The 22,038-nt window shown below is 57.0% G+C and overlaps 1 protein-coding gene across 2 annotated transcripts in view; it reads left to right on the forward strand.

Moving 5' to 3' along the window:
- The first annotated feature begins 11,509 nt into the window (after nucleotides 1-11,509).
- Nucleotides 11,510-22,038, forward strand: part of GRM4 (glutamate metabotropic receptor 4) — a 116,773-nt gene continuing 106,244 nt past the window's right edge. Inside the window, exon 1 of one of the 2 annotated variants that reach the window (XM_059178602.1) lies at nucleotides 11,510-12,275. The gene's annotated coding sequence lies outside the window, so the exon portion shown is untranslated. Of the gene's footprint in view, nucleotides 12,276-12,854; nucleotides 12,960-22,038 lie in introns of those variants that run through there. The other variant, XM_059178603.1, reaches the window with a different exon arrangement.

Genomic DNA, 22,038 nt, shown 5'->3' on the forward strand with positions numbered 1-22,038 from the left:
TGACAATGTTCCATCAGCGTCAGGTGCACAAGAGTGATCTGACAATTCTCCACATTCCTCAGCGCTCACGGTGGTAAGTGTAGCCGCCATCTGTCACCACCCAACGTTACTACAACATCACGGGCTAAATTCCCAATGCTGTACTTTTCATCTCTGTGACTGATCCGTTTTTTAACCAGAAGTTTCATCTGAGATGTTTTGATTCTCATTTCCTGTTTTTCTCTTTGAGTTGGACTGGTAGCGATGTGTCTGCTTTTTTTCTGTTCACGCTGAGGTATCTTCTATTTTCTTTGACCAACAATTATTGGCATGAGCAGACCGGGTGAGAGGTTTGGGTGACTTACTTCATTGGTGGCTCAGTCAGTTAAGTGTCTGCATTTGGCTTAGTCATGATCTCAGGGTCCTGGGATGGAGCCAGAGGCGGGCTCTCTGCTCAGAGAGGAGTTTGCTTCTCCTCTGCCCCTCTCCCTGTTTGCTCTTTCTCTGAAATAAATAAATAAAATCTTAAAAAAAAAAAAAAAGAACACTCTCTTCTGTTGGAAGAGTGAGGTGGCATTTTGAACAAAGACGACACCTTTTGGAGAGGGAGGATTGATGTGTTTCCATAAACTTACTCCCTTACTTGGTGCCCACAGCTCACTCCCTTCCCTCTGTCCACCAGCAAGCCTCCCAGGGCCACCTTCCCTTCCCCAGTCGCTTCTGTCACCCAGAACTGGTGCCTTTTCAACAGAGCCACTCCTGCACATTCAAAAACACCTTCCTTCTTTTCTTTCTTTCTCTCTCTCTCTCTTTTTAAAAAAAGATTTTATTTTTAAGTAATCTCCACATCCAATGTGGGGCTTGAACTCACAACCCTGAGATCAAGAGTCACACGCTCCTCCGACTGAGCCAGCCAGGCACCTGCCAAACACCTTCCTTTCAATTCTGCCAGAAGCCGGTGCTGTGATCCACTGGGCGTCAGACCTCTTCGCAGCATTTCCGCACCGGGGCAGGGCTTGCTCGCTCTCAGGATCATTTCATTTGTGCCCCCATCCAGGCTCTTGCTGCCCTCACTTCTTTTGCACAGACTCTCCACCTGACCTTCTCTACTCTGTGGGGTCCAGACCTTGTTCTGCTGCTTTCAGAGGTTTGTTTCTCTACTTAGCTGTAGACTGAAGTTCCTGGCACTCCGTTCCTGGTTATGCTGAAGGCAGGGGGGCAAGGGTGCCTTTATGACTTTCTTTCCTTCTGCGTGGTTTTGGGAGGATTTGGGTATTGGCTACGGTCATTATCCTAAAGGGAACCTGACACCCAGCTCAGGTCCTCTTAGTGAACTGGCCTTGACCACTGGTAAGTTACAGATGAGTTATCAGGCCAGTTCCTGTTAGTTTACTTTTGTTTAATTTGGCAGAGTTATCTTGTTGTTTGCAACTAAAGAATCCTAGCTGTAACGTTGTTTCTGGCCACCCTAGATGGACCTGGGTGGTAGGGAGAAATAGATGAGAGCTGGAGAGAGAGGTGGAGGAGTTTTGGAGTCCTGATTTTAAGCCATCCTGAGGTCCAGGGTGCATTTCTGGGAACCGGGCGGCTCCACAATTCTGTGTATTTATCAAAACATTTACTGAAGTAAAACACATTGTCGCAGGATGAACACACCCGTGCTGTTAGCATCCAGATGAAGGATAGAACATACGAGTCATCCGGAAGCCCCCTCATGTCCCTTTTGTCACTACCTCCCTCTGACTTCTCTCGCTATAGGCTATTTGTCCTGTTTTTATACTTAGTATGAATGAAATCACCAGAATGACACAGTATGTGTACTTGGGTCTGGCTTCTTTTTGCTCAATATTGTGACAGTGGGTTTCACCCACGCCACTGAGTAGATTTGGGATCTATTTTGGGGATTTATTCAGTGCCCTGGGAACCACTCCCTTTGTCCAATGAGCATAGCTGTGACCTTGAGTCCTTGAACTCCCCCACCCCCACCCCCAGCCTGAAACACACACACACACACACACACACACACACACACGCACACACACATACCTCTCATCTCACATACCCATAAGTCCCTTGTCATTTGCGCTTCCAAATTTGGAAACAACTCTTTTCCTGGAGTGCCCACCTGCCCCTGCTCTCCATCCTGTCCCCTCAGAATGCAGTCCTGGGGTCCTGGGAGGACATGGCTGCATTTTTAGTACAAATATTATATGAATAACTGCGTGTTGGCGACAACTTCTTTCAGTTGTGTGGAGTGGGAGTCTGCACAGGCAAGGGGGTGCGGAGAGGGGAGTGGGGCTCCATCCCAGGTCTCTGTTAAGCTCTTCAGGATGGGGACCACCCCCATATGCCTCTTGGGACCATAGCAAAGATGACAGGGGCTACTCCATGACAGGACTTGTCAATGCTGTGACTGCGCTGCCTAACGCTGAAGTCTGAGGCAGGTCTGGAAGCCTCGGCCCTCCCGCAGGGGCTGATTTGATTGGTTTGGGAGGCTCCTGGACAGGGAGAGTTTAAAAGCTCCCCAGGTGACTCTAGTGGGCAGTAAGCTTGCCAGCCACAGGCTTGGTGCATAATGGGAGCGCAGTCAATGCTGACTTTGGAGGGAGAGAGAGGCAACGCTGGTTTGGAAGGCTGGGGTGTGCAACTTCCCGTGGCTGGCGCCCCCCCCCTTACTCCCCTTACCTGTCTCCTCATTGCATTCCTCCCCCCACCCCCTTACTCTGCCTTCTGCCCACCTAGGAACCCTGGACATCCCTCACCTGCTGCCTTCCGCCCCGGGTCAGCCCCGGGTCAGCCCTCTGGACTTGGTGGGGCATCAGAAAAGGCCCCCTCCCTCCCTGCCGTCAGAACAGGTGAGCTGGGCAGCACACGAATCCGAGGGGGCGGTGGCCCAGCTGGGAAGCAGCCTTGAAATAGACCCTTCGCCGCCCCCGCTGCCTCGTCCTGGAATCTGCTCAGGTGAAAACAGGCCTCTCAATCCGGGCGTTTCCCCGGGCGTCGGAGGGAGGAGGCGCCGAGCCCTCCCCGCCGCGTGGGTCCGGGCCTGGGTCCAGCTCCCGATCCGCGCAGACCCTCCCCGGGCCGGGCCAGCGCTGCAGTGAGGACACTTGGCCACCGGGCGGCGCTGCTGGTCCGCGCTAGGGCGCGCTCGCGGCTGCTGGCGCACTGGCCGGCTGGTGGGGCTCTTCACGCCGATCTGGAGTGCCCTGAGATGTGGTCTCCCTGAAATGCTGGGGCGGGGTGGGGGGTGGGGGGGCTGAATGGGCCCTTCCCGAGCTGGCTGGAGCACAGGTCGGGGCGTTTAGTCTCCTGCAGGAGCAGACACAGAGAGAGAAACGGGGCCACCATCCCTGTTCTCCTGGTTCTTCTTTTGTCCCCTGTTTCCCACCTGCTTCCTGATTCTGAACTTTGGGATGGGGGGATGTCAGGACCATCTATAATCTGTGTGTCCCGCGCACCCGTCTACTCAGGTTCTACTCAGGTACCTGGGGTTACTCCCAGGCTGTAAATCGCTGGGCACAGGACCTGGGGTGGGGGGGGACAGATGATCCTTCTCTTTGCGGGGAGCAGACCACTGGATGGCAAGCTCGAGAATTCTCTACAAGGGGTGGTATTTAAGCTGGGCCTTGAAGGTCAGGGAGGGGGTCTCTGGACGCAGAAGAGAAAGTGATCTATCCATGCAGGTGAGACAGAGGAGGGCCATCGTCTCACTTGGGCTGGAAGGTGCAGGGGAGGGAGGAAAGGGGGAGGACATGTGCGGGGAGCTCCGCTGTCTCAGGCCAGTCATCAGATCAGCCCCTCCTTATCACTGAGGAAACTGAGGCTGGAGTGGTCAAGGGACCGGCTCTGGCCCCACAGTGACACAGTGAGTGTCATGGCCAGGGGCTGATACAGGTGTATGAGGCTCAGATGGAGAAAGAACCTGGCCTTGAACCACAGAGCTCATGAACCGGCCACACCAGGCTGGGGTCAGCCTGCCTCAGCTCACAGTCCTGCACCCCCGGATGCTGGCCTGCCAAAAACAAAGGGGGTCTTTCCTGGCCCTGGCTTCTACTTTTGTGCCTCCGAGTTCCCCCTGCCCCTTCTTTTCCCCACTCATACTCTGCTCTTGGGAGTTGGGGGGGTTGGGGGTTGGGGGGGTGGGGGTGAGTTGGGCTCTGCCAGCAGAGAAACACTTGGTGGGGCCAAGCCAGGGCCTCAGGGTGCCCACTCCTCCTGTGACCCCCAGGGGCTGGAGGCCAGAGACGCCTTGGGTCCAGAGGAGAGAAGCGCAGACCTGGGGCTCTGCAGAGTTGGGTCAGACTGAACTGGGACGCAGTGAAGCTGGTGTGTCCCGCTGGCCAGGTGGCTCCCCCTTCCTGGGCCTCTGTTGCTCATCTGTATCCCAAAGGGGCGGTACAGGCCCCTGAGGTGATGAGGGCTGGGGAGGCCCAGGTGTGGGGATGTCAGGGTGGGGCATCGTGCATGGGCAGGGAGGGCTGGGGAGCCCCGTGTCCCAGCTCACTCCCAACCTCGCTGCTCTCCCACCTTGCTCTTTCATCCCCAAGTCTTCAGTGGTGGAGGGTCCCGTACCCCACTCCAGCTGGTTGGAGTTCTATTAATATTTCAGTTTGATGAATTAAAGATTCTTTCCACCCTCCCTCTGATGTCCCAGGAGGGAATTAAAAGCGCATCTGATCCAATCAAACGCCATTAAAATGCAGCCCACGAGGGGAGGAGCTGGTGGTTGTGGGCTTTGCTTTTCCCAGCACTGCTTTGTCCTCTTTGGGGCGGGGGTCTGCACGATGGGTTGGTCTTTGTGAGGGGGTACAAGAGGCGAGAGAAAACTGGATTGGATGAGGAGGGCAAAGGGTATTTGCAGGAATGCGGAAGCCTTGGCAGGCAATCAGATCCCTAGTGTGGCTCAGGTTTCCAGGATAACTGAGGCTGTGGGTGAGGAGGGGCCCTGCAGCAGGAACCCCAGACCCATGACCTGATCACGACTGCCGCCTGAATGCGTTCCAGGCTGGCTCTGCCTCCCTGGCTCTTATGGGCTGTGCTGAAGAAGACCTTGGCAATGAGGACAAGAGCCTTGGAGAGAGCACGAAGGTGGCTCTGAGAGGTCCTGGGGGTCATTTCCGGCTTCTCTCCCATCAGCTGTCTGGATCCCCCTTCAGAGGGAGCCAATGCTGGGGCTTCCTTCCAGCACTTCTAGGAGGTTCCTAAGGCTGGACTGTGTTGGGGGGGCTAGAGGGGAGCGGTGTGTGTGTGTGTGTGTGTGTGTGTGTGTGTTGCATGGCGGGGATTGACAAAAAGGCTCGGTGGCAATTTCCAGCCCAGCTGTCAGTTGGTCAGCCAGGCTGGGTGGCCTTTGCCTACTCCCAAGGGCCTGGGGCCCATTTGGAGGACAATCTAAGGCTCTAATCACAGAGCCCCTTGCACTTAAAAAGCCTTTCTTCTCTTCTTTCCTTCCATCCCCAAATTGGCCGGAGCCCCAGTGGCGGCAGGATCCACATTTGACAGGCAGAACACTGAGACCCCAAGACGGGGAGTGGCATGGGACGTCATTAGAACGGTGGTGTGGGGCCTGTGTGCAGCTGGGCAGTCCATGATTGCATGATTGCAATCGGGGAGAATTGAGCGGGGGGTGACACCCTGGTTCCAAGCACCGCAGGTGGGGCACGGGCAAGCAAAAACATTCCCTTTCCAGCTGGGGCCTGTCCCCCTCCACATGGCCAGTGAACCGCATCCCCTTCTGTGCCTGTCACCTGGCTGCTACCCCTGGGGCCCAGAGCCCTGCCACTCAGCCTATGCAGCAGGCTGGACACGAGGGCCTGGGAGGGCGGGAGGGGTTTTTAAATGTTAATTGTATTTTGACATCCTGGCTTGTGACATCCATCCTAATGACATTTGGCTCGCAGCTGACAGCCCCCGGACATGTGGAGAGAGAGAGATGATAAGTAGTTTTAAATTGCAGTGTGGCAAAGAGGCTGGAGAATCCTGTCTTAAGGAAAAAAGAGAGAGGGAGAGGAATGGGAGAGGGGAGGAGGAGGAGGAGGTGAAAATGGAATTCAGAGAGGAAAAAGAGGAAGCCTCATTCTCTTTATGGGGAGGGTTCAGCCATTCATTTATTCAACAAGTGAACATGTATTGGGCACCTACTGCATACCCTATACCATCTCAGAGTGGAGGATCAAAAGTTGGGCTGTGCGCCCCACTGCCCCTTTCTGGTTCTCAGCTCTTGTTAATTTCTTCTTCTCTGTCATGGATATTCTTCTGTGACCTCTCTTCCCCGCCACCCTTGAGCTTTAGGCAGTGCAGATGCTTCTCCTGCTTTTCCTTTCTTCTCTCCCCTCCCTCTTCAGCCCAAAAGGTGGGGGAGAGCGAAGTGGAGGAAGGGAAGGGGAAGCTTCATCTTTGAGGCCAGGCAGATGGAAGTAGCTAAAATTGACCTTGGACCATTTCTCTCCCTTCCTCTGCCCCACCCACAGCTCTTCCCCCTGCCCACCCATTTGGGGAACTTCCCTTCCTTCCCAGCTGCCTTCAGCTGGAAGGGACAGAGACCCCCAGCTCAGCGTTTAACCTTCTGTTCTGTACCCCCATTCTCGTGGGGTACTCCTGCAGCCTGAGTTAAGCTCTCTCTAGCAAGCTGGTGCTGAAAGTCCTTTAAATCCCCACATACCTCATCTGGCTTCTGTCTCTGGCCCCATGCACTTGGTTTTAGCAGAGCTGTGTTCAGAATCTGCTCTTTTTTTGCTCTGTCCAGTCTCTTTGCCTTTGCAGGGGCAGGTGGGAGTGTGTAGCTGCAACTGTGCTGTGTAACCTGGAAAGTTCCCCAATGGGATGATTCCAGGGACACAGACCCTAATCAGACACCGTTGGGTCTAGATCTTTTTGGAATTTAGAAAGAAAACATGGCACAAATATTAGGTATCATATAACACCCCAGGAGGCCGTGGAGCAGTATCCCCAAAACAAATATGCTGGCTCCTCTTCCTGCAGGGAAACAGAATATCTCCCGCCGAGGGAGCCAGACAGTGGCAATGACTTGCTCCCACATCTGGTTTTGCAGCCAAATGAGTTTATGGGAGACTTAGGGACAGACTTGTGGTTTTCAGAGCCTTCTGGAGTTTGGAATTGTGGGAAGGGGATTGCAGGTTTAGCCAGCTCAAGACTCTGGAGCTCATCGAAGTGCTCCTGGAGGTTGGACCCACACTGGCCTAAGGGAAGAGAGAACCCTTGGGTCCCTCTTCCGCTTACCCTCAGGGGTATCAGGAGGGGAGTCATTCACACCTTGTCCTGGCCTGCCTCACAACCTGGGCTGGGGGAATTTCAGAGGACCCATGCTCTTGAGACTCAGTATCTCCGTGGGTCAAAGCAGAGGGGCTGGTGTGATCCTGGGAGGCAGGGAAGAAATGACTGAGCCCAGGATGCTTAACTCCAGGGTCCCTGCCTCTGACCCCAGCTCTTCTCCACTCTTCCCTGTTTGCAGAGTGACTTATGCCCCTCTAGAGAGCCTGCAGTCACTGTTGTCCCTTGCAGTCGGCTCTTCATCCTGGGAATGTCCTGCCTAGGGACAGTTATTGTTAAAACAACCTCCCCCCCCTTCAGAGGCATTTTTGTGTAATGGCCTGGTTTAGAGGAAACCAAAACTGAAGCCCTTCGGACAAGGAGGTTGAGTCAACTGGACACGGGGACCATCTATTAGGTATCCTGGACCTGCCAGGCTCTCCCCTGGCCTCTGCACCTTAATGCTCACTTTGGTTTCTTTCTTTCTTTCTTTTTTTTAAGATTTTATTTATTTATTTGACAGACAGAGATCACAAGTAGGCAGAGAGGCAGGCAGAGAGAGAGAGGAAGGGAAGCAGGCTCCCTGCTGAGACCCAGGACCCTGAGATCATGACCTGAGGGGAAGGCAGAGGCTTTAACCCACTGAGCCACCCAGGCGCCCCATTTTGGTTTATTTCAACAGATTCTAAACTTGAGGATTTTCAAAGGCAATTGCCCTCTTCTACTAGGCTTCTTTCAAAATGGAAAAGTCAGAGGAGCAACTTGATGGGTTTCAGGTGTCAGCCCAGTGGGTGGGAAGGGGCAGAGAAGCTGTTTCTGGCACAGGGGAGGTCAGAATAAGAGCCAAAAGGAAGACTCTACTGCAGCATGAGGGAGTTGGGTCAGACTTCAGGAAGAACTTCCAGTCACAAAGATAGGAAGCACATGTGTATTATTTTTAAAAAAAAAGATTTTATTTATTTATTTGACACAGAGAGATCACAAGTAGGAAGAGAGGCAGACAGAGAGAGAGAGAGAGAGAGAGAGAGACGGGGAAGCAGGCTCCCTGCCCAGCAGAGAGCCCAATGTGGGGCTCAATCCCAGGACCCTGAGATCATGACCTGAGCAGAAGACAGAGGTTTAATCCACTGAGCCACCCAGGTGCTCCACACAGGTCTATTATTATTTGTATTATTATTTTCTTTAGGACTATCTGCCTCTTTCTCTCCTTCCCGCCAAACCCCTAACCTGAGATGGTGTCTCCTTTTCTCTGGGTAACCTGTACACATGGGATTGGGGGATTAGAATGACACCGTGCTTATTCTCCTGGTGTGAATCAGGCCAGCCTTTTTAAAGGTTTCAGAATGAGACCCAACCCTGAACCCCATATTCTTAGGGAAAACTCAGCCTAGCGTCTCATCTCACTGATAAGGAAACCAAGGCTCAGAGAGGCTGGGCAACTTACCCCAGGTCACACAGGCTTAGTACCAAGGACCTAGCCTCTTGCTTCTAGCCCTGGGCTCTCTCTGCCCACCTCAGCGCCCCCCCAACCCCCATCGGGGTACAGCTTGCTCAATGGGGCATCTGGGAATTCAGGCCCTTGAGCCACCTGGCCCCGGGCCAGGATCCTTGTTCCCTGGCCCCTTGAGGTCCCTTCCGATCCCTCTTCCCCTGCAGAGGTGGTTCTGTAGCTCTCTGTAGCTCCCTTATTTCCAGCTCCCCAGCTCCCCCAGGTCGGGACACACCAACTGAAGTTCCTTGAGGTGTATGTGTGTCTGGTTCTGAGGGTCTTTGTGTGCATGTGCCTATCCGTGTATGTCTGTGTGTCTGTGTGTTTCTGTGTCTGTCTGCATGACAAGTCAGCCCAAGTCAGCAGGAGGGAGAAGGAGGGTGTCCCAGCCAGACCAAACTAGAGCTCACCGGAGAGAGTGGGCAGCTGAGCACTCCGGTGGAGAGGGGGTGGGGGGACACCTGGAGTGGCCCAGGATGGCTGCCCGGAAGAATGAGGCTTCAGGCTGGGCACCTTCAAACTGGACGAGTCCACAAACCCAGCCATCTGCCAGCCAACAGTGTTTCTTTTTTTAACCCCTGAAAAATATAGCCTGCCCAGCCTTCTGCGACACAGCTGGTGGGGGGCGGGGGGCCGGATAATTATGGCCAGAGTGAAAGCAACACCGAGGGGCAGGGGGTGGGAAGAATGGCTGCATTAGCTGGGCTTCTCCATAAACCATGGCCCATTTATTTACAGATTAATTGATTAATTAACTAATTTTTTAATTAACTCGATACAAGGATATTGAGGAGTATATCCTGTGTTAAAAATGGGGCTCCCACTTATTGGCACCTAGATACAGGACTGGGCTGTCCACACACATTATTTCATTCATACCCAGGTGCTCGCCCTTATGGTAACTTTCCATGAATTAGATGAAGGACCCCGTTTTGGCCAGACACAGCCTCAAGGTAAGACGAGCCGCTCGCCAGCCCCCAGGCAGAATGAGTTAAAGCCTCCTGTCATTCTCTAGATGGGAGGCATCTTGCATCCCAGCCCTGCCCTCGGAAGTCAGCATCGTGGTCCTTGTCCCCCGGGTGGGAAACAGAGGAACCCTGGGCCGGAGGACCTGGGCAGCCTGTGCCCAGGGACCAGGCCTCTCTGGGAATGACTCCAGTGTCCCAAAAGCCCAGAGCAGGTGTGCTTCTGGCTTGGCAGACCCCTGGATGGCAGAGCTTTTGTGGCCTTAACTTCAGTCTCTATAAAATGCGCCAGGTTGAGGCGTGCGTGGCCGTGGGGTGCATGGCTCAAGGGTAGGACGGTGTCCAGTCATTTGTGGATTTCCAGGGCTGGGAATGGAGCAGGATCCCAGCCAGTGCTGGTTGCATTAAGAAAAGGCATGAATGAATGCATGCTCTAGATCCTTCTATCAGAGACTTCAGACTGACTGGGTAAATGAGACGTGCATTTGGGACCATTATGTGTGTCGGCAAAGAGAACTCAGGCTTTGTCAACATTTATTCTTTCACCAAACATTCACTGAGCTCATACCATGGGCCAGGCAGGGTGCCGGGCACTGGAAGAACCGTGGTGAACAAGTTGCGGTTCTAGCCTGGCAGACTCTGGAATTCTGGAGGAGGGGGGTGTCTGAGAGGTTCTTCGGGAAGGGGCAGGGGTGTGGGATGAGGGGCATGGAGCCAGAGAGGGCAGGCTGGTAGGGGGAGGGTCATTCCTGCTATCCTCAGACTCCCCAGACTTTCCCTTGACCTATAAGGATGTTGTCTGTGGAAATTAGGGGTTGGGCTGTAAGAGGGGCTGAGTCCCCCCAGGTGGAGGCACATTTGAGAGTGGGGTGCCCCCTGCAGATCAGCCAGGAGGACTGAGGTGCTGATGGGGAGGAGGTCACTGCTGGCCACTCTCCCCCAGCTCCCTGGCACTGTGCTGAGCTCCCTCCCTGGGACAAGGACAGTCACACGTCACAGCTCTAATTGAAGCCGCTTCTGCAGTCTGGGACGAGATGCTCTTGCAATCCTAAGAGGGCTGCATGGCTCCCTTCTCTTCTTCCCCTGCCTGCCTCTGAGGCAGGCCCTCTCCTGGGATTTTTCACAGCAAACCCCCCCCCCCCCCCCCCCCGGGCCGCCCGCCTCGGATTGCTGGAGCTCTGGCTTCTCCCTGACTGAGGGATTCTTTCCTTGGCTTGTGTTAGCCTGCCGCCAGGCCACCTGTTACACTTTGCAAACCAGTGCTGGAGGGAGACCAGCGGGTTGCGGACCATGGGCTGGGGGATCCCCTAGCTTAGTGGGGTTCTGGGGAGGAGGGGGCCTCAGCGGAAAGAAGCCCTCCTGACAGGCTGGGAGACTAGGGGTAAGTGGATTTGCCTCACTGGGCCTCAGTTTCCCCCCACGTGATAGGTGCGTGATAGGCTCGAACCAGGAGCGGTGGGGCGTGCAAATGAACACGCCACAGGGAGGCACACGCAACGTGCATGCGGATGTGTGAGGAGAGGCCCTGCGGGTGGGGGTTCTAGTGACGCACAGGGGTGGGGAGGAGCGCAACCCCTTTGCATCGCAGTGCTTTGCTGTACTTCCCAGGGTGTGTGTTCCCTGACCCTCGACCTTTGGAGTTGGGAGGGCTCCCTACAAGTCCTCGGGTCGTCAAGTTGATTCCCGCCTGAGGGGGGGGGGGCAAGGAAGGGGGCTTCCAGGAGAGGGCGCCGGTGGGGCGTGGTGGGAGGGGGAAAGACTGCGGGCGGGGTGTGGCGGGGTGGAGGGGCGCTTTGGGAGCTCCGGCCTTCCGGCGGTGGAGGTGCAGGGTCAGGAGGGGGGCTCCTAGGTGCTCTCTCTTTAAAAGGCCAGCGGAAGCGCCGCGCGCTTGGCCCGCACTCGCCGCGCAAACTTGCCGGGCTGGGTTCACGCCTTCCCGAGTGCGGCAGCGGCAGTGGGCGCCGGGGCTGAGCGGCTGCGGTCCCCTCGCCCCCTCGTGCTCCCGGGCGCTCCCGCCCCCTCCCGCAGCCTCCCCTCTCCGCGTCTTCCTCGCTCCCCCTGTCTCTCGCTCGCTCTCCAGCGCGCTCTCTCGCTCGCTCTCATTTTTTCCTGCTGCTGCTGCTGCTGCTGCTGCCGCGGCGCCGCCGGGCGCCCGCATCTCGGCCGGCTGCGCTCGCCGCTCGGCTCCGGCTCCTCTCCCTTCCCCGCCCCGAGCCCCCGGCTGGACCCCGCTGCCCGGAGCCGCGTCGCCCGCTCCCTTCGGCTCGGACGCCGGGCTCGGCGGGGCCGGAGCAGGGCTGACTAGCTGGCTCGCTGTTGCCGGAGCAGCGGCAGAACGCCGCGCGCTTGGAGGCGGCTCCGGCCGGGCAGCAGCCAGCTCATCCCCGCTGCGTCCCGGACTCCGGGCGGCTCCGCGCCCGGCTCGGTCCGCAGCGTCACCGCCGTCCGACGCGGCCCGGGCTCCGGGCAGCGCTGGCAGCCAGCCTCCGCCGCCGCCGCCTCTCTGCGCCCCCGGGGCAGGCGGGAGCGCAACCGACCCCTCGCCGTGGCACAGACGTCGCCGGCGCGCGGTGAGTTGTAGCCCGCCGGGAACCGGCGGAGGGGACTGTGCCCTCCGGCCTCTGGGGCGCGGGCTGCGGCGGGGACATCAGGGCTCGGGGAGGTGGCCTCTGACTGGCTCCCGCGCTCAGGGTTGCCGGGAGGAGGGCTGGCGGATCCGAGCCCTCGGGGCTGGAGGGCGCGGAACCGAGGCTGGAAGGTCTCCCTTCGGGGATGGGGCAGTGTCTCCGAATGCCCCCGAGAGAAGGAATGGGGCAGCGGCTTCCCCCCCCCCCTTTTTTTTTCGGGCCTGGGGAAAAGTGTCTCTGTTTAGGAGGGTTATGTCAGGTTCTGCCGGATTTGGGGGGGGGGGTCGCGCCAGCTCTCAGGTGTGGACGGCGGCATTCGCGCGCCTCCTTTGCGCAGGGGTAGGGCAGGCGGGGGCACGCGGCGTTATTTGCACCCCTTCCCCGCCGTCTCCCGGCGGGAGGGCTGGCAGCGCCAGCCTCGCGCGCCTCGGCTTTTTTCCCTTGCACCGCGTCCCGCTCCTCCGGCCGCCCCAGCGCCACCTTCGCCACCGGCCGGCCCGGCAGCCGCTCGCTCGCGGCCGCGGCGGATTGGGACTGCGTTCTACGGTCTGGGGTCTCCCCGCGGCTCCGGGACTTCAGGGTCAGGTGCTCCTGGGATACTCGGCACCGACCCTCTCTGGGACCCTGGTAAACCCGAGTCTCTACGAAGACGCCGGGCGGGTAGCCAGGCCGTGTGTGCGTGTGTGTGTGTGCGCGCGCGCGCGCGCGCGTTTGTGTGTATGTGTTTGTGTGTGTATGTGTCTATTGGGGGGTCCCCTCCGGGGTCGGGCTTCCCCGGCGCCCAGGAACTGGCTGCGCCCCCTCCCCGCGCGGGGGCGGGGCTGCGAGGTGGAGGCCCGGCCTGAGAGCGGCGCCCCCGCACCGGGGCTGTCTGAGGCTGTTTGTGCTGAAATGGGGCGGCAGCAGCGGCGGCAGGGAGTCCTGAGGCCCAACGTACGAGCGCCCCCTGCCCCCAGGCCACGAGTGACACCCCCTCCTTCAGATTTAAGGTCCTTTTTAGAGGAGGCTCCCGGTTTCCGTACCCCTCTCGTCACCATGCCTGCCCCTGGGTGCGGGGAGAGCTGCTTTTTGGGACTGAGCTGGGCTTGGCGAGTGGGGTGCCCGAATCCACGTGTTTGTTGGAGCGGTGGTTAGTCTGACTGACCCTCTGTCGTCTGTTGAAAGCTCTTGGTGATGGGAGAGGGAGTACTGTGTGTGTGTGTGTGTGTGTGTGTGTTCCCCTCGTAGTCTCCATTCTGGGGTGAGAGTGGGGGCCCAGGGCAGGCAGGGCGACTAGTGGTCTCAGTCTTCTACTGGGCATCCCCTTCCCACAGCCTGCTGGGCTTCACTCCCCCAGGGTGCGTGCTGGCTCTGCCCCACTTTACCCCCTGAGATCCACAGGGGATGTGGGGTCTCTGGCCTGGGGTCTGAGTGCTGAGCTCTTCCGAGGCCAGTGCCTGGGTGGCTGGGAGAACTTCCACTAAAAGGTGAGGACCCGCGGGGAGCCTTTCCTGGTGACCTTTCCTGAGGTGGCAGGGAGGATTCCCGCAGAGGTGTCTGGGGGCTCCAGATGTGATCGCCTCCCCTGGGCAGGCTTTGGGGGACAGGGGTGAGGGCCCCTGAGGTGGACATGTCTACAGTGGAGACTGGGGGTCAGAGCCCTTGTGCCTTCCCCAGGGCCCCGCAGAGGACCACTTGGAGGACCTCTTTAGGCTTTAGTCAGAGTGCTGTCCTTGGTGTGGGTGGTGGGGACTTTGGGGTTGGTACCCCTGAACCTCTGCTTAGCCTTGGATGGGCGTGCCTGGCCACTTCTTCTCCCCCGCTGTCTTCATCTTCCTCCAACTTCTGTCTGTAAGCCATAAACTTTCCCCCACCTGTCACCACTTTCAACCTCTCAGAGACAAAAATACCAGAAAGTTATACCCCCTTGAGGTTCTAGTTACTGCAAGGGCTACCTCTCCCCGGGACACCTACATTTAAGAGAGGCCCAGAGAGGGAGATGGCAACGCTGACCTACTGGTTGTGGGTCTCAGGAGAGAGATGTATGGGATGGGGGACAGAGGGGGACAGGCAGCTGGCACAGAGAAGGGTCCTGAGCAGGCGGAGGGGGAGAAGGGGAGGTGGGGAGGCGGGAGCATGTCAGGAGTTGAGCAGCTTCCTCGGCCTCAGTGGCCTAGCGTAGGCCGCTCCTGTCTTCCCTCATCCCTCCTCCCCCACTCTGCCTCGGGGCGGCTTCATTCTGTTGGAGGCGTGACGTCCCCAGGAGGAGCGCCTCGCAGAGCACAGCAGCAGACAGGCAGCCTGAGGTAGGTGAGAGCACCAGCGAGAGCAAGTGAGCCAGAGAACAAGGGAGTGAGCATCTTGCTGGGGGGAAGGGGGGGGTGGCCCAGGCGAGAAAGCTCTGAGGGGGGTCCCTAGCCCAGCTTCCTCAATGCTCAGCCACACTGGAACCCACCCTGCTGCTGGGTGTCAGCTGGCAGGAAAAGATGGGACCAGGACCCATGGGTTTCTGCGCTTTATAATTACAGCCAGTAGACACATCTTCTCCCCTAGAAAAGCGCTCGGAGCTGGCAGCCCCTAATTACCACCCACCCCAAGACATCTGTCCACCCTGCTGTCCTCCTCTGCTTGGCCGAGAACCTAACTTTGCAGTGGGCAGGCCCCACTAGCAGCCTGGGCAGCTGGGCCCCGCTGGCTGCTGGCTGGAAGGTTATCTGTCTTCTGCAGAGTGGAAGCTGCCTTTGCCGCCCTGGAGAAGGCGTGGGGGGAGCTGGCATGGGGACTCGGGCCCTTGCTCAATGGGGCTGCCAGGTGAGCTGGCAGCTGGCTAGGCTGACCTGAGACAGGAGACCCAGGGGCTTGCTTCCCTTGAGGGGCAGCTCGGCCTGGAGTCAAGGACACTAACCTTCTGTGGCTCCCACCCAGCCTGCTGCCGGCTCCTGGAAAGACCAAAGAGGGCTTGTTTTCATGTCAACTCTGCCCTAGTTAGCAGGGGACTATCAAAAATTAATTTAGAGATTTCACTGCCTTTTGCCCTTGTAGAGTGCAGGTTGCCTTTTCTCAGCTCCTGGGAACTCCTTCTTTCCTGGCTGTCTACCATCTCTGGCCTCTCTCTGGCCTCTCACTCTGCCTCTCTACCAGGGTGCCCCTGCTGCCTCCCGGCCCAACTCCAGGCTCATAGCTTTGCAAGCCAGACAAGCTTCCTTAAGACACCCCCCACCCCCACCCCTTTCCCTGGCCCCCGCACATGAGAAGGAGACAGATCAGCAGAACTTGCTGGGTTCAGCCCTGCCTGCCCTGCCTCCTAGCCCAAGGGCCCAAGAGAGCCTCTTCAGCCTCTCCGTTGTTTCTCTTGGCTCCTTGGAAAGATGAGCACCGCAAGGGTAGTAAAAATCACCCCTTAAATTAAAGCTGATGACTCCCGTCGAAATGTTTTATTATTAACCTCACCGTTTGGCGATCTTGTGGCAGCAGCGAGGCGTAAATATATGTGTACACACGTATATTAAATAAATTGGGGAATGCAGCGTGTAATGACATTATCTGGACCCCATTCAATTAAGGTAGATATTATCTGCTTTAATGGGTAAGTGCCGGCCCACAATGCCAGCCCATGCCGTTTTGGGCTGAGCCATGCGGACTAGCTGGTGTGGCGTTTCATGAAGCCTGCTTGTTTTGGACAAAGCTCTGGTTGTCCATTGGCTGTGATGCGGGGAGTCCCAGGAGAGCCGGGCCAGCTGCGGGTCCCAAGCTGGGTCCTGCCCTGTCCCCTACCCTTAGTCCTCCCCCCCCCCCGCCCCCACCCCACAGGGGGACAGGAACTAGCCCTCACACCTGTTTTCTGATGGGGGCTGTGGCTTCTAGTAAAAACACTGTCATTGCTGTGGCTCACATCTTTTTTTTTTTAAAATTTAAGATTTTATTTATTTATTTATTTATTTGACAGAGAGAGAGAGAGAGATTACAAGCAGGCAGAGAGGCAAGCAGTGAGAAAGGGGGAAGCAGATTCCCTGTTGAGCAGAAAGCCCGATGTGGGGCTTGATCCCAGGACCCTGAGACCATGACCTGAGCCAAAGGCAGAGGCTTAACCCACTGAGCCACCCAGGTGCCCCTGTGGCTCACATCCTTACCAGGGATTTTAAAATTCCTTTTTAAAAAAGACTTTATTTATTTATTTACTACAGAGAGAGAGAGAGAGAGAGAGAGACAGAGAGACAGAGAGACAGTGTGTGAGAGAGAGCAGGGTTAGAGGGAGAGGGAGAAGCAGACTCTGCTGGGTTGGGAGCCTGACCTGGGACTTGATCCCAGGACTCTGGGATCATGACCTGAGCCTAAGGCAGACGGTTAACTGACAAAGCCAACCAGGCGCCCCAGGTATTTTAGATCTTTGGAAATAAGACTGGGGACTTGACCTGGATTCTTAGGTTTTTAGTGAGTGATTACTTCTCAGGTGTCACGGTGCCTTCTCCCTGCCTGGCTTCAGTGTGGCCTAGGAATGGGAGTGTCACCCACAGCCACAGTCATGTTTGTGGCTGTGCCAGACAGTGGAGTCTGGGCTTTGACATGCTGCGCAAGTCTGGGCCCTAGCCTTCCAAGGCAGTGCCGGATTTGGGGAAGCTCTGATTTAAGGAAGGGGGGACAGGAAGAAGGAGGAGAGAGGAAGAAACCACATTAGCCTGGAAGCCCACAATAGCACCAGCTGCAAACAAAGATACTTGGCCACTTGGATTGTGCCAGAACACGGGAGGGTGGCGGTAGGTGGGGGTGGGGCGAGTTGGGGCAGGAAGGAGAGGCCCTGGGGTCTGCATGGGAGTGGGGGCTGGTAGGTGGAGGAGATTTGGGCTCTGGCTCTTGGGGAGGGGGAGGATCAGTGTTGGGCCTTTCGTGGGCTGAATTGGCAGGGGTGGGAAGTGCCCAGAGCTGATGAGATGGGCTTGCTTTGCCCTCCAGTGTCTGTGAGCTGCTGTGGCCTTAGCAGGTGGCAGCTCTTGGGAGTTTGTCGTGAATCCTTGCCTGTCACTGTGCTCCAAGCCCTCCAGTGGGCCCCCATTTCTCCAGCCACAGAGGTCTTGTTAGATCTTGTACTCAATGCCCTCTCTGACCTCTCCTATTTCTCACCCTTCCCACAGCCCTTCAGGTGCACTGGCTTCCTTGCTGGTCCTAGAACAATGAATGCTTAGCACAGCTCAGGGACTTTGCACTTGTTTCCCTCTCCCTGGGACACTTCTCCCCAGGAAAGGCTCACACCTTTTCTGTATTTTGTTGTTCCTTCTATGCCACCTCCTCAGAGAAGCCATCCCTATCTTTTTCTGAAAAAGCACTAGGGTCTTGACCTCTCTCCTTCCCCGCCTTAGGTTTCTTCCTAACCCCTTGATTCCCCAAAGTGCCGCACATCTTTGTGTGGTCTGTTTATCGCCTGTCCTGTGCCACCTCCCAGATTGACCCCACAGGGCAGGAGCTGGTGTCCATTGCTCCTACCTTCTAGTTTCCCAGTGCCCAGAGCAGAGCCGGTACACAGCAGGTGCTCACCACACATTCCAATGACACAGGTCAATAACCAGTTTGTCAGATTGCCGTGGCAGATGAGATTGTATTCTATGCCTGACCACACAGGGGGGTTGTAAGAATTTGGTGCCGGGTCCAAGACCTACTCTGCGGATGGGGAATGCTGCTGCAGATTCTGCTCTGGGATCCCCCTTGGCTGCCGGCTGACTCTGGGCATGGACCTGCCCGTGTCTTGTTGTTTATTGAGAATTTTCTGTGTTCTGAGCCTTGGGCTAGGCACAGGGGATACAGAGATGAGAGTGGTTCATGCAGGCCCTTAAAATCTTCCAGGCTCATCCTTGTCAAATAGCAACAGAGAGAGAGACATGCATGTGTGAGGAGGAATCAGGAACTGGGATAATCCAGGCAGGCTTCTTAGAGGAGGAAGAGTCCAGTGGCTACCTGAAGGGTGAGAGTCACAGGGAGGAGGCTATAGGGAATCATGGAGTGGGGAAAGCACAGCCATGGATCTGAAGTTTTCTTTTTAGTTTCTATGGGCATTAAGCTGAGGAATGATATCCTCATCTCTCCGCTCCTCTGGCCATTTCCTTCCGTCAACGTACATGGCAGTGTCCACCTCATGCCCAGCACAGAATCAGTCACTTCAGAATCGGGCCCTTGCTGTTCCGGGGAATGGGGAAGTGATGACTTGAGAAGCGAGATCTGGGATTTCTGCCCTTGGGAGGGTTCCTGATGCAGGCTGGAGAGCTGGAGCTGTTTGGAGCTGGGAAGAGAAGGGGGTATGGAGCCCAGACCCCCACTGTGGCTTCTTCTTGCTTTTCAGACCTAGCCTGGCTAGCCTGGGGAGTGCCTCAGGCCTGGAACTGGGCTGCTGTTCTTGTTACATTAATGCCCTGAGAGAGAGGGTGGGAAGAACTTAGAATCCTTCATAACATCACATCATTCATTCACGTCCACAGTTCCTGGCACTGTGCCAGGCTGGGAAGCAGACAGCAAGTGGAGTACGACATGATCCCCCAACTTGGGCTGCTGGGGTTTGAGGGAACTAATTGGCCACACCCCCAGACTTGGAGTCACACTGGTGGAGATCAAACTATGGGCCTTGTTGCTGGTGGAGCAAGGTAGGGTGCTGCTCCCTGGGTCTACCCCTGTCCATCTGGGACGAGACTGTCCAGCAGAACACACCAGTGTGGGGTCCCACAGGGGGTTAGGAGAGCAGGGGCCGCAGAGGTGGCATGCAGGCCCGTGTCTCAGGTCCCCATGGGCTCCTGTGGGCACAGGAGACCTCCAGTTCTCTCTCAATATTCCCATTGGGGAGCAAAGCTGCCAGCCCCGCTTGGGGAAGTGTGAGATGTGGGCGATGAGGCATCTAAACAGCTCAGGAGATTCCAAACAGACTCCACGCATCCATCCGTGATGCCTAGCTTTTCTGAGCACCAGGGCTGGGCCACAAGAGAGGCAAAGGTGAAGAGGGAGGATTCAAGTGGAAAAGTTGAGGGGAGGGAGGAGGCCTGACTCAAGAGAGGCAGTGGCTGGGGTGGGGGGAGTTCTGGGAGGTGGGGCGGGTGGAAGAGCCCAGAACTTGAGAGGCTGAGAGCAGGAGCCAGCAGCTCTGCCAGCAGCCCCCAGCCCCAGCCCCCATCCCAGGGAGTGGAGAGCAGGGTCATTTCCTCTGACTCTGGCCTTGACTTTGGGCTTGGGGAGAATTCTCTTTCCTTAGCTTTGGGAGAATCAAAAGCAGCTTAGTGGAAAATAAGTCAGACCTTAGGAAATCACAGTGGCTCTCTGTGGATCGGGTTGTTGTTTTATGGTTTGTGGTTCCTCCTGGCCCGGGCCCGGGCCCTGGTTGTGGAGGGAAGGGTTTAGGTTAGATGTGAGGAAGCACAGGATCCAGCTCCTTAGGGCGTGGAAGGGGTCACCGAAACAGGTTGGGGGAGTTCCTCCCTTCGGGCCTGCAGATATCAGAGACGCCCTCAGATAGTGTGGTGCCTGGGCTGTGGGGGGAGGGTAGATGACAGCCATCGCCTTCTCACACCCCCTTTCACTGAAGAGGATGTTCTGAGAAATGCTGTTGTATGTGGAGATGACCACATGCTCCTCCCTCTTCTCCTCGTCCTGCCCTGCTTGTCTGGAGCCAAAGATCTGGCCCTGGGTAGAGGGGAGAGGAATATAGGGGTTGAGGAGAGAGGTGGGGATGGAGAGAGAAAGGACAGAATGAGAGACCCCCTGGAGGTGGGTGGCAGGCACCTGTTTAGACCCCCTGCCTTCCCGGTGACTTCATCTGGGGAGGGATATGTCCCTCTCCACCAACCCCCTCGAACGTCTGAGGTGTCTGAGGTTGGAGGGCTGTCTGAGAACTCCGTCCCCCTGCCTTAAGATCGAGATAGCCCTATGGCATCTGGAAGCATGGCCTCGGCTGTCCCTGCCCCACCCCCAGCCTCTGCTCTTGGTGGCTCCTTTCAGTCCGAGTATTTTTACTTTTCCCTTGTTCCTGCTACAGGATCAAAGGAAGGAAGGGAGGCTAAAAGAGGTGGTGATTTGCCCAAGCTCTTTGGAGATGGTCAGAAAAGGCAGGCCTGGCAGGACTGAGGGATGGAGTGGGGCCCAGGGCTGCTGGCGGGGGGGGGGGGGGGCTGTGAGCCGGCTCTGCAGCCTGGCGCTGGGCCTGGGGCCTTGGGGTCTTGATTCTAATTCTGCAAGTGTTTGCTTTTCTTCTTACTGAGGCCTCCTTACTCTGTGTAGCCTCTGCCTCTCTCCATTGTGTGTGTGTGTGTATGGTACATGTGTCTTGTATAAGAGGTGTGGGATATGTGTGTGCATATGGTGTGTGTGGTGTGTATATGTTTCTGAATGGTGTGTGGTGTGTGTGTGTGTATGTGTGCGTGTGTGTGTGTGGTGTGTGTACCCGTGCCTCCATGCGCAGGCTGCTTGGCCTGGGGAGGGGCTCAAGTTTCTAGGAGAAGCCGGTTTCGAGCCCTCACGAAGAGCCTGGAAGCCCGGGAGGACAGACAGTCAGAAGCGGCTATCTGTCAGTCTCCCAGCCAGCCTCTGCCCTGCTGTGGCCTCAGCACACGGCCACATCACGACAGTGATGCCGACCATCCCACCAGTTTTAATCCAGGCCACCCAAGCCTGGACCTGCAGGGGACTCGAGGAGGCCTCTGGGCTGGCACGGTGGGGCGGGGGGCTGCGAGGGGTCTGTGTGGAGCCGTGTGCCTGGGGTGGAGGTCACTGTGTGAGTGTGGGCTCATCTGTGTGGGAGGGATGACGCCAGCCAGCTCCTGACAATGTAAACCAAGCACTTAGTCTGGGGCCCAGCACAGCACACGGCCTTGTCATTGCTCCACGGGCCCTCCAGCCTTTGGACAGGACAGCACTGCATTGTGCAGGCTGACTCACCCATGGTACTCCTTCCCTCCCCTGTGATAGCTGAGAATGTGTCCCTGCAGGGGCAGTATGCCCCCCAGGCTGCCTCCTCCTCCAGCCCTTCCGTCTCAGAGATTTGGGACCCAAAGCCTCTCCAGGGGACGGCAGGGCAGGCGCAGGACTGGGGGAGTTGTCCGAGGCTCCTCCTGTCTGAGGCTCCTCCTGTCTGAATTACGGGGCCCTGGCATCATTGGCGAGTCCCCCAGAGCCCCTCACTCCCTACAGCCCCTGGGGGAAGCGATCTGATAAGCTCATGCACAGGGAGGTGGGGTTGGAGATGATCCATCCAGGGGTCTCCCTCCCTCCCAGCATCTTAAAGGCTCTTACTCTCAGCCTTCTCCTTAGCCCTTCCGCCAGTGCTGGGTCACTGGTTCCTGGCTTCATGAGCTAACGTGGTATTAGGAAGCTTTCCTGCAGGCTGCCCCAGGTCTCTCCCCGAGTCTTGCCCCATCTTGACTTGCTCTGTGCCTTTGGGAGGGATATGGGAGGCCTCCGGACTTCTGGTTCCCCTGCAAAATGGGCTGCAGGGAAATTAGTAGCTGTGTTCTTGGCCTCTGAGGAGCTAACAGGTGAGGGAGCATTTTGATGAGGGGTCAGATGTGAGGTGAGGTTTGAGAAGGTGTTTGCCAGAGAAGTTCGGGAGTTGAGTTCTACCTCTTCCCTCTCCTTTCCCCAGAACTGCAGTAGTCAGGGCCTCTGGGGGGTGGATTACAAGTTGGGGACCAGCAGCTCCGAGACCCCTGCTTGGCTGGATGCAGGGACCACATCTCAGGAACCCCACCCCCCAATCCAAACG

Source organism: Mustela lutreola, chromosome 6 (assembly GCF_030435805.1).
Source record: "Mustela lutreola isolate mMusLut2 chromosome 6, mMusLut2.pri, whole genome shotgun sequence".
Taxonomy (NCBI): Eukaryota; Metazoa; Chordata; class Mammalia; order Carnivora; family Mustelidae; genus Mustela; species Mustela lutreola.